Source organism: Uranotaenia lowii, chromosome 3 (assembly GCF_029784155.1).
Source record: "Uranotaenia lowii strain MFRU-FL chromosome 3, ASM2978415v1, whole genome shotgun sequence".
In the NCBI taxonomy this organism is placed as follows: domain Eukaryota; kingdom Metazoa; phylum Arthropoda; class Insecta; order Diptera; family Culicidae; genus Uranotaenia; species Uranotaenia lowii.
In genome coordinates, this window is record NC_073693.1 from 8,788,280 (window position 1) to 8,804,577 (window position 16,298).

General features: G+C 36.8%; 1 protein-coding gene and 1 long non-coding RNA gene across 7 annotated transcripts in view; one reads left to right on the top strand and one right to left on the bottom strand.

The window, feature by feature from the left end:
• LOC129750541 (uncharacterized) overlaps window positions 1-16,298 on the bottom strand; it is a 380,798-nt gene that overhangs the window by 265,081 nt on the left and 99,419 nt on the right. The window lies entirely within an intron of this gene.
• Window positions 11,295-15,616, top strand: LOC129750552 (uncharacterized). Its single transcript, XR_008738409.1, has 4 exons — window positions 11,295-11,435; window positions 11,707-11,789; window positions 11,857-12,274; window positions 15,396-15,616. It is a non-coding gene; the product is annotated as an uncharacterized LOC129750552 (long non-coding RNA).

The following is a 16,298-nucleotide window of genomic DNA, read 5'->3' on the forward strand; positions in this document are numbered from 1 at the left end:
AGTTAAAAGTGAATATTCAAAAGCTCTGACTCTGACGGAAAATCCCCCATTCATGGAAAAAGACGCCTAAAAGGCCAAAACATCAATCCGCAGCATCTCAAAAAGGTGATATGAATAATTGAAAAAAAAAACCCTTCGGCGTTTGGGTAAAGCACAGAATATGGGACATCCATCGAATTGAGTCCCACAACCAACGGCCGACTCCTTATAGGCCACGTGCCCCATAATAGATTTCATTCAATTTTTCCGATCCGAGGCTTTAGCTATTCAGAAAAGGTTCATCCCAAGCCGGATGGAGTTGTCTCTTCTTTAGAGGTTAATCACATTTTACAAACGATTGAGCCTTCGTTCAACCGACCTTCCAACAATGGCTATGAAAAATAGATCAATGGAAAATGATAATATTCTAGATTTCCGGTCGATCTATTTAGCCGATATGGGGAAGTGGATGTTTGAAAACAACCTTTTCCGCACAATATGGGCGGTTGATGAGGTCGAGTTGTTTCAAATGAGAATAAGATAAGTTGCCATCAAATTATGGCCCGAAAGGCTCAACAACAGATTTTATTTTGCTTTATTTATTTTCAAATAGACCCATAAGAATAAAACTAAAATAAGTTTTGGAAATCTGCTTTCGAAGCTGGGAAGTTTGAGGTCTATTTTGAGAACAGTCATCACCAGCCGTGGTTGATTATACGTGAATGTTTTGGTAGTGAAGGAGAAAATTCCCGATAATAACGGTTTGAAAGATTCCACCTTACTATTGTATAGAGGAATTTCAACAATTTACTATTTTCATAAGAAATAATATGCACAGTAGTGTGGCTTGGATTCTAAACTAGCGTGAAAGATTTGCGTGCTTTTGTTTTAAAAACTGATTCTGGAAGATTTTGATGTTCTGTTTTCGCTGCGTTTGTTAGATTTTGCTTATCATCTCTATTTTTGGTGATATGGCCTTGAAAAAATCGTTTGTGATTTTTAGTTGAATCAACCATTTAATCATAATAAGATTGTCAGAATTATTCAATTTTTCCAAAATTTCAAATCAAAATTCCGGAAATATCTCTGAATTTTTTTGTTAAAACTTGAATTTATTCAGTTAAAGTTAAGAGGTATATATCTTGAAACATTTATTTTGTTGAAATTTAACATCAGATTTTGAATTGTATTCTAAGCTTTCAAAAATTCGTTATATTTTTCGTTAACCTTTCAAAGCTGTTGAGTCAGTATGAACCGAAGCGCAGGTTCAAGCTATAATAATTTTCATTCCAGTATATTGAAGAACTGCGATTTATGGTAAACCAAGTAATTTCTATGAAATCTATATTCAAATTATCGAGAAATAACGTTTGTAACTTTTTGTGCCATTTGTGTATTATTTATTTGCCATTTTTGTAGCAGTATTGGATCAATTTTGTGTCATGTTTGTGTCATATTTGTGTCATTTTTGTGTCATTTTTGAGTCATTTTGGGTCATTTTTGAGCCATTTGTGTTTCATTTTTGCGCCATTTTTGTGTCATTTTTGGGTCAATTTTTGTGTAACTTTTGTGAAATTTTTGTGTAATTTTTGAGTTATTTTTGTGTAATTTTTGTATGGTTTTTGTATAGTTTTTGTGTTATTTTGTGTAAGTTTTTTTGAAGTTTTGTATCACTTTTGTTTAATTTATGTGGAATTTCTGTGTTATTTTTGTATACTTTTTGTGTAATATTTGTTGGATTTTTTGTGTCCTTTTTGTGGAATTTTTTGTCAACTTTGTGTCATATTTGTGTAATTTTGAAATAACTTTTGTGTTATATATGAGTAATTTATGTATCATTTTTGTGTTATTTTGGTGTAATTTTTGTGTATTTTTTATATAATTTTTGTGCTATATTTGTCGAATTTTTGTGTCATTTTTGTGGATTTTTTTGGTTAATTTTGTGTTTTTTTGTATCATTTTTGGGTCATTTTTGTGCTATTTTCGTGTCATTTTTGAGTCATTTTTTGTCAATTTTGATTCAATTTTGTGTCTATTTTGTGTCAATTTTGTGTTAGTTTTGTGTAAATTTTGTGTCAATTTTATGACGATTTTATTTAAATTTTGAGTCAATTTTGTGTCAATTTTTTGTCAAATTTGTGTCAAATTTGTGTCAAATTTGTGTCAAATTTGAGTCAGTTTTGTGTCATTTTTGTGTTTTTTTATGTATTTTTTTTGTAAATTTTGACATTTTGACATTTTTGTGTCATTTCTTTTTTTGTAATTTTTGTATAATTTTTGTGTAATTTGCGTGTAATTTTTTTTTTGTAGTTTTTTGTGAAATTTCTGTGTTAATTTTGTATTTTTGTGTTTTTGAGTAATTTTTGTTTATTTTTCAAACAATTTTTGTGTTATTTTTATGTAATTTTTGTGTCATTTTCGTTTTATTTTTGTGTCAAATTCATGCCATTTTTTTTAAATATTTGTGTCATTTATGTGTTAATCTTGCGTTCGTTTGTTGTCAATTTTGTGTTATTTTTGTGTCATTTCTGTGTCATTTTTGTGTCATTTTTGTGTCATTTTTGTGTCATTTTTGTGTCATTAGTGTGAATATTTCGTGTTATTTGTGTGTAATTTGTGTGTTATTTTTGTGAAGTTTTGGTGTTATTTCTGCGAAACTTGATTTTAATTTTAATTTTGCGTTATTTTAATGTGATTTTTTTATATTTGTGTGATTTTTGTGTAATTTTTGTGCCATGTTTGTGTAATTTTGTTGAAATAATTGCGTATTGTGATTTTTTTTTCAATTGGTGTGATTTTTGTGTCAATTTTGTATCAGTGTTGTGCTATTTTGGTGTTATTTTGGTGTCTTTTTATGCTAATTTTATCAGTTTTGTAACAATTAATATTTGTGAAATTTTTTCATTTTTGTAATTTTTGTCATATTTGTAATTTTTGTAATTTTTGTAATTTTTGTCATTTTTGTCATTTTTGTCATTTTTGTCATTTTTGTCATTTTTGTCATTTTTGTCATTTTTGTCATTTTTGTCATTTTTGTCATTTTTGTCATTTTTGTCATTTTTGTCATTTTTGTCATTTTTGTCATTTTTGTCATTTTTGTCATTTTTGTCATTTTTGTCATTTTTGTCATTTTTTGTCATTTTTTGTCATTTTTGTCATTTTTGTCATTTTTGTCATTTTTGTCATTTTTGTCATTTTTGTCATTTTTGTCATTTTTGTCATTTTTGTCATTTTTGTCATTTTTGTCATTTTTGTCATTTTTGTCATTTTTGTCATTTTTGTCATTTTTGTCATTTTTGTCATTTTTGTCATTTTTGTCATTTTTGTCATTTTTGTCATTTTTGTCATTTTTGTCATTTTTGTCATTTTTGTCATTTTTGTCATTTTTGTCATTTTTGTCATTTTTGTCATTTTTGTCATTTTTGTCATTTTTGTCATTTTTGTCATTTTTGTCATTTTTGTCATTTTTGTCATTTTTGTCATTTTTGTCATTTTTGTCATTTTTGTCATTTTTGTCATTTTTGTCATTTTTGTCATTTTTGTCATTTTTGTCATTTTTGTCATTTTTGTCATTTTTGTCATTTTTGTCATTTTTGTCATTTTTGTCATTTTTGTCATTTTTGTCATTTTTGTCATTTTTGTCATTTTTTGTCATTTTTGTCATTTTTGTCATTTTTGTCATTTTTGTCATTTTTGTCATTTTTGTCATTTTTGTCATTTTTGTCATTTTTGTCGTTTTTGTCATTTTTGTCATTTTTGTCATTTTTGTCATTTTTGTCATTTTTGTCATTTTTGTCATTTTTGTCAATTTTGTCATTTTTGTCATTTTTGTCATTTTTGTCATTTTTGTCATTTTTGTCATTTTTGTCATTTTTGTCATTTTTGTCATTTTTGTCATTTTTGTCATTTTTGTCATTTTTGTCATTTTTGTCATTTTTGTCATTTTTGTCATTTTTGTCATTTTTGTCATTTTTGTCATTTTTGTCATTTTTGTCATTTTTGTCATTTTTGTCATTTTTGTCATTTTTGTCATTTTTGTCATTTTTGTCATTTTTGTCATTTTTGTCATTTTTGTCATTTTTGTCATTTTTGTCATTTTTGTCATTTTTGTCATTTTTGTCATTTGTGTCATTTTTGTCATTTTTGTCATTTTTGTCATTTTTGTCATTTTTGTCATTTTTGTCATTTTTGTCATTTTTGTCATTTTTGTCATTTTTGTCATTTTTGTCATTTTTGTCATTTTTGTCATTTTTGTCATTTTTGTCATTTTTGTCATTTTTGTCATTTTTGTCATTTTTGTCATTTTTGTCATTTTTGTCATTTTTGTCATTTTTGTCATTTTTGTCATTTTTGTCATTTTTGTCATTTTTGTCATTTTTGTCATTTTTGTCATTTTTGTCATTTTTGTCATTTTTGTCATTTTTGTCATTTTTGTCATTTTTGTCATTTTTGTCATTTTTGTCATTTTTGTCATTTTTGTCATTTTTGTCATTTTTGTCATTTTTGTCATTTTTGTAATTTTTGTTATTTTTGTCATTTTTGTCATTTTTGTCATTTTTGTCATTTTTGTAATTTTTGTCATTTTTGTCATTTTTGTCATTTCTATCATTTTTGTCATTTTTGTCTTTTTTTGTCATTTTTGTCATTTTTGTCATTTTTGTCATTTCTGTCATGTTTGTCATTTTTGTCATTTTTGTCATTTTTGTCATTTTTGTCATTTTTGTAATTTTTGTAATTTTTGTAATTTTTGTAATTTTTGTAATTTTTGTCATTTTTGTCATTTTTGTAATTTCTGTCATTTTTGTCATTTTTGTCATTTTTGTCATTTTTGTCATTTTTGTCATTTTTGTCATTTTTGTCATTTTTGTCATTTTTGTCATTTTTGTCATTTTTGTCATTTTTGTCATTTTTGTCATTTTTGTCATTTTTGTCATTTTTGTCATTTCTATCATTTTTGTCATTTTTGTCTTTTTTTGTCATTTTTGTCATTTTTGTCATTTCTGTCATTTTTGTCATTTCTGTCATTTTTGTCATTTTTGTCATTTTTGTCATTTTTGTCATTTTTGTCATTTTTGTCATTTTTGTCATTTTTGTCATTTTTGTCATTTTTGTCATTTTTGTCATTTTTGTCATTTTTGTCATTTTTGTCATTTTTGTCATTTTTGTCATTTTTGTCATTTTTGTCATTTTTGTCATTTTTGTCATTTTTGTCATTTTTGTCATTTTTGTCATTTTTGTCATTTTTGTCATTTTTGTCATTTTTGTCATTTTTGTCATTTTTGTCATTTTTGTCATTTTTGTCATTTTTGTCATTTTTGTCATTTTTGTCATTTTTGTCATTTTTGTCATTTGTGTCATTTTTGTCATTTTTGTCATTTTTGTCATTTTTGTCATTTTTGTCATTTTTGTCATTTTTGTCATTTTTGTCATTTTTGTCATTTTTGTCATTTTTGTCATTTTTGTCATTTTTGTCATTTTTGTCATTTTTGTCATTTTTGTCATTTTTGTCATTTTTGTCATTTTTGTCATTTTTGTCATTTTTGTCATTTTTGTCATTTTTGTCATTTTTGTCATTTTTGTCATTGTTGTCATTATTTAATAAGAGAAGATTTCAACCAACATATAAAATTCTTTTTCATTGTGGCTTTTTGATTATTTTTTTTCTTGTGATTTATTTTCTCGGTCAACTAGGAAACAATTCATATAAAGCCGATAGTCCTCGGAAAAAAACCCCAAAAAGTCCATTTTTCAACAGAACTGTTTTTAAAGCGAACTGATTATTTTATGTTTTGATCAAAAGTGTTCAAATTAATTAAATAATTTCTAAACCTTTTTTGAAAACTTAACCCTAGAAATTTCAAAACCACTACTAATTTTAGATTAAAAAAATAATTTCAGCGCACCAAAAATAGTAAAAATCTGCACCTAATTTTTCGCTACTTCTGAAAAAGTGGTACCTATTGTTTTATTTTCGATAATCAAAAATTCAAGAAATCAAAGTTCCACATGTTTTTATCAAAAATCTACCCATCATTTTGAATATTTAAAAAAAACGCAAACGTGTTCTTCGAAAAAATTGAATAAGTAAAACATATCTGAGCCTTAAATCCAAACTCATTTTTTTTTTTTTTTGAAATAAAATCTTTGTAAAAAATTTTAGCCAGAAATTAATTTGTCTTTTACGTTCAATATTCGTTTCAAAGCCTCGCTAATGCACACGTCATTACGCGAACATTCTAGCGAACCAGCAGAGAGCCATTCCTTCGACGGAATTCGTAAGGGCCCGGTGCAAATTATTGTCGGAAGTGTAGCGTAAATCTTCCGGCAAAGCAGAAATTTTGACACCATCGTCATCGTTCCGACATCGGAAGGAATAGGACGGAAAATAGGAGAGAGCGAAGAGTTTGAGAAGGGAGCCAAAAGCTGGAGGTGTGTGCACGGTAATAATCCCACCAAACCAAACTCGGGTGCCTATTAATAGCACCCAACAAACCTCTTCGAACGATGACGACAACCAATCAATTTCACCGAATCAATGGCAGCAAAAGGAAAGGCGCCGGCTGCTGTCGAGCGGAAGGAAGGATGCCAAATCTTAACACTATCGAGCTCAGTCAATAATGGCGTTGAAGAAATTTTGGGTGCCGTTCTTTACTTTGGAAAAATATTTGGACGGTGTGATTCAGTTGGCTTGGTTGAATCAACTCAGTCATGAATAACGCTTGTATTCAGCAAATATCCTCGCTTTAGATTTTATTTCCACCAACTTAGTCAAACAAGAAACATTTTTTTAAATCGATGATGGATTATGACTTATCCTGAAATATAGCTATCCCACCTGGAAAAACGTTACGAAAAATTCCCCCCTTGATTTAGGCTGTTGTTTAGGTTGATTTTCCGCCTGTACTAAAGCTCATGCGTAACGATGTTCGTGCGAACTGCAGTCACGTGCCGACGATCAGTGACAGTTGTCTGATTTCGGGATCTACCAGGGCTAAATACATTTTCATACTACCTTTTCTCGCTCCCATGGACAGAAGGTTGTGTCGGTTTTTTATTCTATTCTAAATTGTTATAGATGAACCAGGATGACCTAATCAAAAGAATAATTAAAGTTAGGATGCAAGGAATAAATTTTAATTACGATGAAAAATTGATTTCGCAAAACCTGTTGAAAATGGACAACTAGTGAAAAACTCCAAATTTGCGCAGGTTGTTCGCCCATGGATTTGTATCAAAAGCGAACACAGAAGTTACTGCTGTAAGCAAAGATTGATATAAAATAATTTTCCTCTTGACTTCATGCAGAATTGTGGAATTTTGAATGGTCGTTCTTTTACCCCACATCATTCGGACTTTTGCCCCAGCGGTGGGGTAAGAGTACGTTTCGATAGCAGTTAGGCATTTTCACTACTGCTATCAAATGCGCGGATCGATCATCTTCATAATTTTTTAGAAGAGAGATAAAAGTCTAAGAAATCCAATACTGTTCTTATTTTTTTGGAAAAACTGTAACCAACGGTTCCCCAGACTGCTCAGCCGAGCAAGAACCCCCCCTCTAAGCCTCAGGGTCGGCACACTCGATTAGTTTCGGAACAAGGAAACACCTTAATGCGCTTAGTTAAAGTCCCACCTTTATTTTCCCGATAACACCTTAATTCACTTTGGCACAATATTCCCCTTATGTGGTTTTTGTCCTACCTTTTGGTCGCTTGGTACAAACAGCAGGCCGGGGCAGCAAACGAGCCGACGATGCGGGCTAGGACCAGGCTTGGTCCTGATGTGGTTACGGGATAGCGGTCTCCGGAAGGTCAACGGCTTAGACCCACGTGGCGACGGAATCGGCTTTGCTCTCACGCACTAGTACGGCTGGTCCGGGCTGGACTCCGAAGTGTCGGAGTCGGAATTGGCCACGGCGCAATCCTTAACACACGAGGGAGAATTGCGGGGCACTCGAACGACGCACGTTTTTGTTGGGCGGTCGTATCCGGTACCAGCACGAGGTTCAGTGTCGCCTAGGTCGACCAGCACGGGTTGACGAACGCTGGCAATTGGATGGATGGTCGGTTTTTCAAACCAAAACTCGGGGTCCTGTAGAGGGACATGATGGGAGAAGGAATTGCGAAAGCTGTTAGTGGCTAGCCTGTACGGGGTCCAACACGGTTGCTACCTGGATGCTCAATATGGATCACTCAAACTTCAGCTGTTGGCATTCACAGGAACGTGTTGTTTGTTCGAACTCTTTCATCCAAATGAAGCGGAACAAGTATGAGGTTTTTGACCCCGTACAAAGGTCAAAGGCGTTGTAGTCCATCCATAAATTCCTCCCATCATGCCCTATTGTCCTTGTTGGCGGGATAATGCTGCTAATAATGACTCACAGCACCATCTGTTGCCAAATTGAGTCCAGTTGACCTAATCGCGTTGGGTGGTGATGCTCTCGGGAACTTTGGGGTGGTCCTTCTTCCTTACCCAGTAAGGCGCCTCCTTGCCATAATACGCGGATTTAAAAAACGATTCTCACTAAACCAAGCAGTAAAGGTTATGCTGGTTACACTCTCCTCCGGCTCGGGTTGAAAAAATATTAGCAAGCTAATATTTTTTCATATTACCACTGTTTTGAGACGCCGATTTAAAGTGTACCTCTGAACCAGACACTTGACAGACCGAAATTGACACCGCACAAGGTTTTTTTTAACGATAAGTTGTTCTCAAAGTTATCCAAGCTTTATAAAAGGTCCCGAGATATTGACGCGAGAAGAAAACCAATTCTTTAGTGTATACATGGGTCGGGGTCATAAGGCATCATCATTGACTAGGTCAACTCCACGCTGTTTAAAGGCCTCGGCCTGTTACTGACCATCAACGTCTTCGACTCCGGTCTCCAGCGACCCATTTCAACTACTTACTGACCAAGGTTCGTGGAATCATCATAAATACGATTATAATATCACTCATACCCAATCTAAATCTACAACATTCATTTTATTTAAGAATAATCATGCACGCAATAAATTAAACAGTGATATAAACCCCTAAACCTAACGCAAGCAACAAGAAAAAACAAATTAAAAGAATTAAAAAAAGATAAATTAATAATAATTAAAACAAGCCACACTAATAAACGGTGGATTCAAATAACTGATTCAAAACGCTTTGAAATCTTTCCTCATTTACTGAAATGTTTCTGTTCTGAGAACTCGTTTGATTGCATTCGTGGGAATAGTGTGGCAGCACTGTTATGGCCTGTCAACTAGACAGTTTTGTTGACAACCCGATAGGAAATACACCCTACTATTCACTATACTTAGTCGGCTCGCGAAGGGTGCGTCGGCCGATTTTCGTTCATACTAATCGGCCTATTGTTGCAACGTCGCTTATGGGAGTTTTTGCTGGGCATTAGCCGATTAATAAGCCGATTTCGTAGGCCTATCAAATAGGGTGATGAGTAGCATGATTGTGTAGGAACCGACTAAATCGCCTGATTAGTAGGGCGATAGTGTTGATGAGATATTCCTACCCAATCGTACTAAATAGCCGGATTGATTGACTGCAAAAATTGATTTTTCTTCGTACCACCCAACTCAATCCGACTAAATAGCTGAATTGATTGACCACTAAAATCGATTGTTTTTCTACCACCCTACCAAATCGTACTAAATAGCCGGATTGATTGACTGCAAAAATTGATTTTTCTCCCTACCACCCAACTCAATCCGACTAAATAGCTGAATTGATTGACCACTAAAATCGATTGTTTTTCTACCACCCTACCAAATCGCACTAAAAAGCCGGATTGATTGACGGCAAAAATTGATTTTTCTTCCTACCACCCAACTCAATCCGACTAAATAGCCGAATTTATTGACCACAAAAATCGATTGTTTTCCTAAAACCCTACCCAATCCAACTAAATAGCCGGATTGATTGGCCGCTAAATATGGAACCATCCGACTAAATTGGGCGATTCATGTACGTGGTTAATTTTCGTGTCTCGAAGCGATTCCAGTAGAGGTATTTTTATTTTTCTGAATAAAAATATGTCCAGTAGTTGGCGAAACGAATTTCTGGTCGGTAGTTGTCGGCATCACGTCACTCTTGAAAATCTTCGTCTCGACTTCCCCCTCGGTATCAGCCTCCTGGGAAATGAGGAAGTACTTGGAGGCTTTAGCGTGGGTAACGTCCCGAACCTCGTTCAGTTTGTTAACCGACTTCCGTTTGGTGTAGTAGGGACGTAGAATCCTTCCCAGTGGCACTGGGTTTGCAGCACGGTGTTCCAGCCAAAGTTCGCCCGTGGAGCGAGACCTCCGATGACGGGGATTGGCCACTGCTACGCCCTGTGAAAGATATAAAATTAATTAGAAACATGAGGAATTTGGAAACTTTCAGATGAAACTTACTCTATGATCGTTCTTTGAGTGTAGAGGACTCCATTGGCATTCGTTGAAGTAATCCGGCTAGTAACCGGTGTGGTCAATTCTTCAACGCTGTTGGAACGAGCCACTTTCCCAACCGGGGTGCTAATGATTTCCTAAACCATTCGCAGTCTTTCCTCCTTGTCGCGCATCTCTTCCTTCAGCTTGCTCTTCTGCTCCTGGAGTTTCGATTCCAGCTCCTGACTCATTTTTTCCGATTTTTCTGTTGAAATAAAAGGAACACAATCAAATTAATTTTCAAAATGAATTTTTTATTCCTTCAACTCACCTCCGGCACCTCATCCAGAAACTGGCCCACGGTGAGGGCGTCGTTAGCGACGCCTCCATTGGAATCATGAACACCTTCGATTACGGCTTCAAGCATGCATGGAAAACGTCCGGGAACTTGGTCAGGTTGACGTCGTCATGACGGAGCCGAAAGAAACGCGCTCGCCACTCAAACAAACTGCTGATGAGCACCGACGAGGCCTTCCGTGCTATCGTGGGTCAAGCTTTCCCTTCGATGGACTCCATCAGACAACAGATGTCACAAACTAATTCAATTATGACCATTCCATACTAAATAGGCTTAAAGTTTGCCAACTAAATAGAGTCCTACGCAAACCTTCTAAATTGACCGATCTCCCCCGATTACGTCGATCAACTTATTGTGCTACTAAATCATGCGTAATTGTGTGAGCCTACTCATCAGCCGATTTAGTATGGCACCTATTTCATATCCAAGCGTAGCCCGATTAATCGGCAAACTAAATAGGGTCATTGATTTAGTATGGTGATTCGTAGCCAGACTATATCGGCACCCTACTAAATATGTGAACGGCGAAATTTTTCATCTGTCAAATTTCCTATCGGGAACGGAAAAATTAGTTGGTTTTTCTTTGGCGTGGACGAGGTTATCTCCTGCAGCCATCCAGAGTTTTAGGAGTCTGTGCGCACATGGGCGAACCATCGGGTTGGAGCGGGTTGTCGGAACAAATCCCTGCGAGTGGCTGCAAGCTATTTGGAGTTTGAGACAATGATGAGGTGAGTTATTTAATGGACCGTTGTTGCATCCAATTGCATTGGAAGGCACGCTGCAAATTTCAAGGTCATGGTTGCATTTTACAACTTCCGCACACTTCTATACTTAACCACTTGTAGTAGCAGAATGTTTTAGCATGCTCTTAGCGGTACCAGCATACTTTTTTTTTATTACACTTGTTGCACCGAGTTTGTGGTTCTTGTTGAACCATAATGTGGATCCAAGTGGTTCCAAACATGTTTGATTATTATTATTATTATTATTTTTTTTTAGGTATTCTGGATGGGTTCGTCCCCGCTGGTGTTTCTCATCGAGAAGTGCATTGCATGTGATACTTCTTTTCACTTTAGAGCAAGGTAAGAGAGCCCGCACCAGTGTTTTACTTAGACGTATCAATATGTATATATATGTCTTTTTTTTAAGGTAAAGTGGACGGTCCTTGGATAGTGTTTAAGTTGTACCTGGAGTGCCAATTGCCTGGAAAGACGCTGAGTAGGATACTCCAGTGTAGCCTGAGGCAGCTCCCTCCAATTGCCTATGCAGCATGCAGGACTCGACGCTACTTCGTAGCTGTCCATCTGGAATTATGGCTGGGAAGGGAGCTTCGACAATTGGCTAAGAAAGCTATATAGCCACCCGAAACGGTCTGCTTCCTATATAGATGCCGTGGCCAGACGCCTTTTTAAATCTGAAAAGTATGCCATCAGCACCGTCCGTGTCGCTCCGCATTAGCTCGGCTGGTTGAGAATCACTGGTATTTAAAGTGAGGCAGGGATGCCATCCCAATCGTCTTGCAGATGCACCTCCTAGGATTGACGATGTTCAGTCAATGGACTTCCAGGTAACTGAGAGGATTTTTTTTTTTATATGGAATTGTTTCGAAAAATGTATATGTGTAAATGCCTTTCCACGTAAAACACAACAGCTGAGAGCTTCTAATTGATATTCCTTTTCCGAATGGATACTGAGCAATGCGCCACTGATCAGCTGGTAGGTGGCGGCGACCTATGCACAGCTAAGCATATTTTGGTTGACAAAAACAAAACAAAAATTAATCAAACTTTCTATGTCAAGTTAATTATGCCTTCAATTGCTCAGCTTTGGGTTTATGTTGTGTAGCCCCAATGAAATTTTATTCAACTTGACAAAGTAGAAGTTCTAGGCGATTTCAATTTTAATAAACCTTTGGGGTTTTTTTTTTTAAGGAAGAGACTTCAAATGGTCATAAACCTTCATTTTTACTAATCTTCTTCCTTTAGTTTTACGAATTCAGGCTAGGTTACTGCAAAATGCCTTTTAATTATCAGCAAAAGATTTGGTCATGGTTTCAAATCGGCACCTGAAAAAAATCCTAAATGTTTTCCGTTTAGATCGGAAACCCCGTACGAGCTGGTTCCATGTTTCGACGTAATTACGCATGGAACGTACTGTGGTCCGAGCTTGGCATTAAAGTGTTGGCTGGCCACTGACTGTCGAAATGCTCTTTTGAACACTCGTTGACCAATTGTAAAATTTGGTGAGGGCCGTTTATGTCGCAAATCGTACCGAGCTTTTGTATTTTCGTAGCATTTTCTAAGATTTTGCGTAACTAATTCGTAGGTACGACTGCATATCGCCTTCAGCCTTTCCGTGCGTTCTGTTTCGTCCATCTGTTTCTCCTGATCGAACCGATAATCGGAGCCGCGTGTAATTATTTCGTGACCGTAAATTACCTTGTATGGGGTAAATTTTGTGGAGCTATGCACTGTATTATTCAACACGAATGCTATCTCCGATACCCTAGTATCCCACTGGCGCTGATCCAATCTGACGTAGGATCGTATCATTGCGTTTATGGTTCTATTTAAACGCTCTGCCGGGTTAGCTTGACTTCTATGCCTTGCGTTAGCCCAGTGTTGCACCTCATATTTTCTGAGGAGGTCCTGAAAGTCCTTCGATAGGAAAGTAGAGGCATTATCGGAAATTATATACTGGGGAACAGCTAGTTTGTGGAACCACTGCTCTTCCAGAATACTGCATAGACCAGAACTAGAAATCTTCTTCACCGGTACAAGCATGGAATATTTAGAAAATAAGTCCATGACTACTAACAAATGTGCATTTCCATGCTTGCTTCGGGGAAGTGACTGAATATAGTCCATGCATATAATCTGGAAGGGCTTGGTGGCCACGCGCTGTTTCCCCATCTCCGGAGCAGTCGCCACCGTTGAATGTTTAATTTCCTTACATGTAGAGCAGTTATTTATGTACTTTTTAACATCGGCATGCATTTTTGGCCAGTAAAACCTCCGCTTTATTTTTTCTAGGCATTTTTCATAGCCAATGTGGAAGTTGTCGTCATGCTCCTCTCGAATAATACGTGGGCGAGAAGACCTTGGTACACATTCTTTCCACTCAAATCGGTAGTCGAGAACATCCGATCGAGTGGAGACAAATTTGTACAATTTTGCGGAGTGGATTTTAAAGTCCATGTACTTTTCGGGATCCGCCTCAACGACTTTGTACAGATTTGCATACCATTTGTCTTCCTCCACATCCACAGCTTCTACGGACCTGGATAAAGCATCCGGAACGACATTGTCTTTGCCTTTCCGGTGCTTGATCTCCATGTCGTATTGCTGCAATGTGATGCTCCACCTACTGAGCCTTGACGACGACTTCCACTTGGCTTTCAAGATGAAAGTGAGTGCGGACGAATCCGTCACCAGAGTAAATCGCCTTCCTTCTATGTAGCCGCGGAATTTTTCTATGCAGCGGAGGGCGGCGAGGCCTTCCTTCTCCGCTGCATGGTAATTTAGTTCAGCGCCTTTTAACTTCTCAGAATGGTAGGCTATCACCCGCTCCTCACCATTCTGAACTTGTGTCAGGATTCCAGCTACCGCGACGTCGCTTGCGTCAGTCTGGACACTAAAAGGGAGAGCAAAATCTGGGTTGGCCATCACAGGAGCTGTGATGAGCATCTCCTTGATGGCCTGAAATGAATTCTCTGCTGCATTGTTCCACTGGACTCTCTTAGGTTTGCCTTTCAGCAAATCCGTCAGAGGTCCCGTTAGCTGGCTGAATTTGTCGATGAACCTGCGATAATAGTTCACCATACCGAGGAATCGACGCAGTGACCTTACCGACTTCGGGACCTCATACCCCAGGATCGCTTGAACGCGATCCGGGTTAGGTCGCAATCCTTCGCGGGAAAGAATATAGCCCAAATAGGGCAGTTCACTGCAGCAGAAATTCGATTTCCCCAGATTTATGCTTAGGTTGGCGGATCTCAACCTTTGCGCCAGCTCAGTAAGGCGCTGGATATGTTCCTCGAATGTGTTGCTCGCCACCACAATATCGTCTAAGTATACAAAGATAAAGGGTTCGAGGGCACCGTATCCGAGTACCATATCCATCACTTTACTGAGTGTACTGGGGCTATTGACTAGGCCGAATGGAAGGGAAGAAAACTGGAATAAGCCTTTTCCAGGAATCGAAAATGCTGTATATTTCCGACTATCGTGTTGCAAGGGAACCTGTAGAAAGGCTTGCGTCAAGTCGATAGTGGACAAGTATTTAAATTGCCCTAGATGGCTCAAAATGCGATTCTGATGCGGGAGAGGGTAAGCATCACGCCTAGTGCGCTCATTTAATAGTCGAGCATCGAGGCATAGCCTCACCTCTTCTGTGTTCCTCTTCTTGACTGGTACTACCGGTAGAGCCCAGTCTGAGGTCGATTTCTCTATGACCCCCTCATCGAGCATTTTGTCCACCGCACGGTAAATTTTAGCCTGAATTGCTGGACTCCAAGGATATGGGTTCTTCCGAATAGGACCCGCGTTTAAAAATTCTTCCTTGAGTTCAATCTTATGTTCCAGTAAGTGTGTTTTACCTAAAGGGCCATTACCTGCTACCAGGAACATGCTTTTGACTTTTTCTAGCTCTAATTGTTGTTCGTTACTAAATTTCTCTTCTACTTTTAGGATATCCTGAACTTGGTCCTCAACGGCATCTATTGAACTTTCGATGGTTGGCTTGATATTGAATTTCTGCCAGAAATCAATTCCCAGGATGCACTTTCTGTTCAGATCTGGAGCTATAACTACAGGTAAGATTCTTGTTTTTCCGTTAAATGTAATTGGGATTATGCATTCACCTGCGACCTTCAAATTTTCTCCCGAAGCTGTTTTCAAATTCAGCTTAGAGGGCTCTAATTTTAATTTTAACAAAGATATTATTTTTAACCCTCCTATGCCCAATATGGTTTTAGCAGCGCCACTATCTAGAAGCCCAATTACCGAAATTCCCATAATATCGATTTTCGCGAATGGTCTGGGGTCATCGCTTAATGTGATGAGCACCGTAGCAATCTCCTCACCTTCAGCTATGCTTCCACTCACTCGCGAATAACCGAGATTATGAAGAATTTCTGGTACATCAGATTCTTGAGGTCTTGTTGAGTTTTGGATAAGACTGGCTCGCCTCAATGAGCAGCCTTTTTCCCGTTTTTTACTTGGCAATAGGGACATTCAGGAGATGGGAAGCCCGGAAAACCGCACGTTTTGCAAAACAGTATAAGCTGCTCCCGGCAGGTCTCAAAAGAATGCCCTACAACATGGCAGTTGAAACATACATTCCGCTTCAGCGGAATGTATGCATTCACTACACGTTGCAGGGCATTGTTTCCGCTCGGCCCAGCTACAGGTTCTGAACTGTTTTGCGAAACGTAGTGGTCACGATCTTGGTTTCCTTCATCCCTCGGTTTGTAGGCATTTTGGTTTTTGTTAGCCCTTTCGTCTTTCCAAAAATCTTTTCTATTCTCATTATAGTTTTTTTGTTCTGGCCTGAAATTTCTATCTTTCCTTCTATTCGTATTCTGGTTTCGA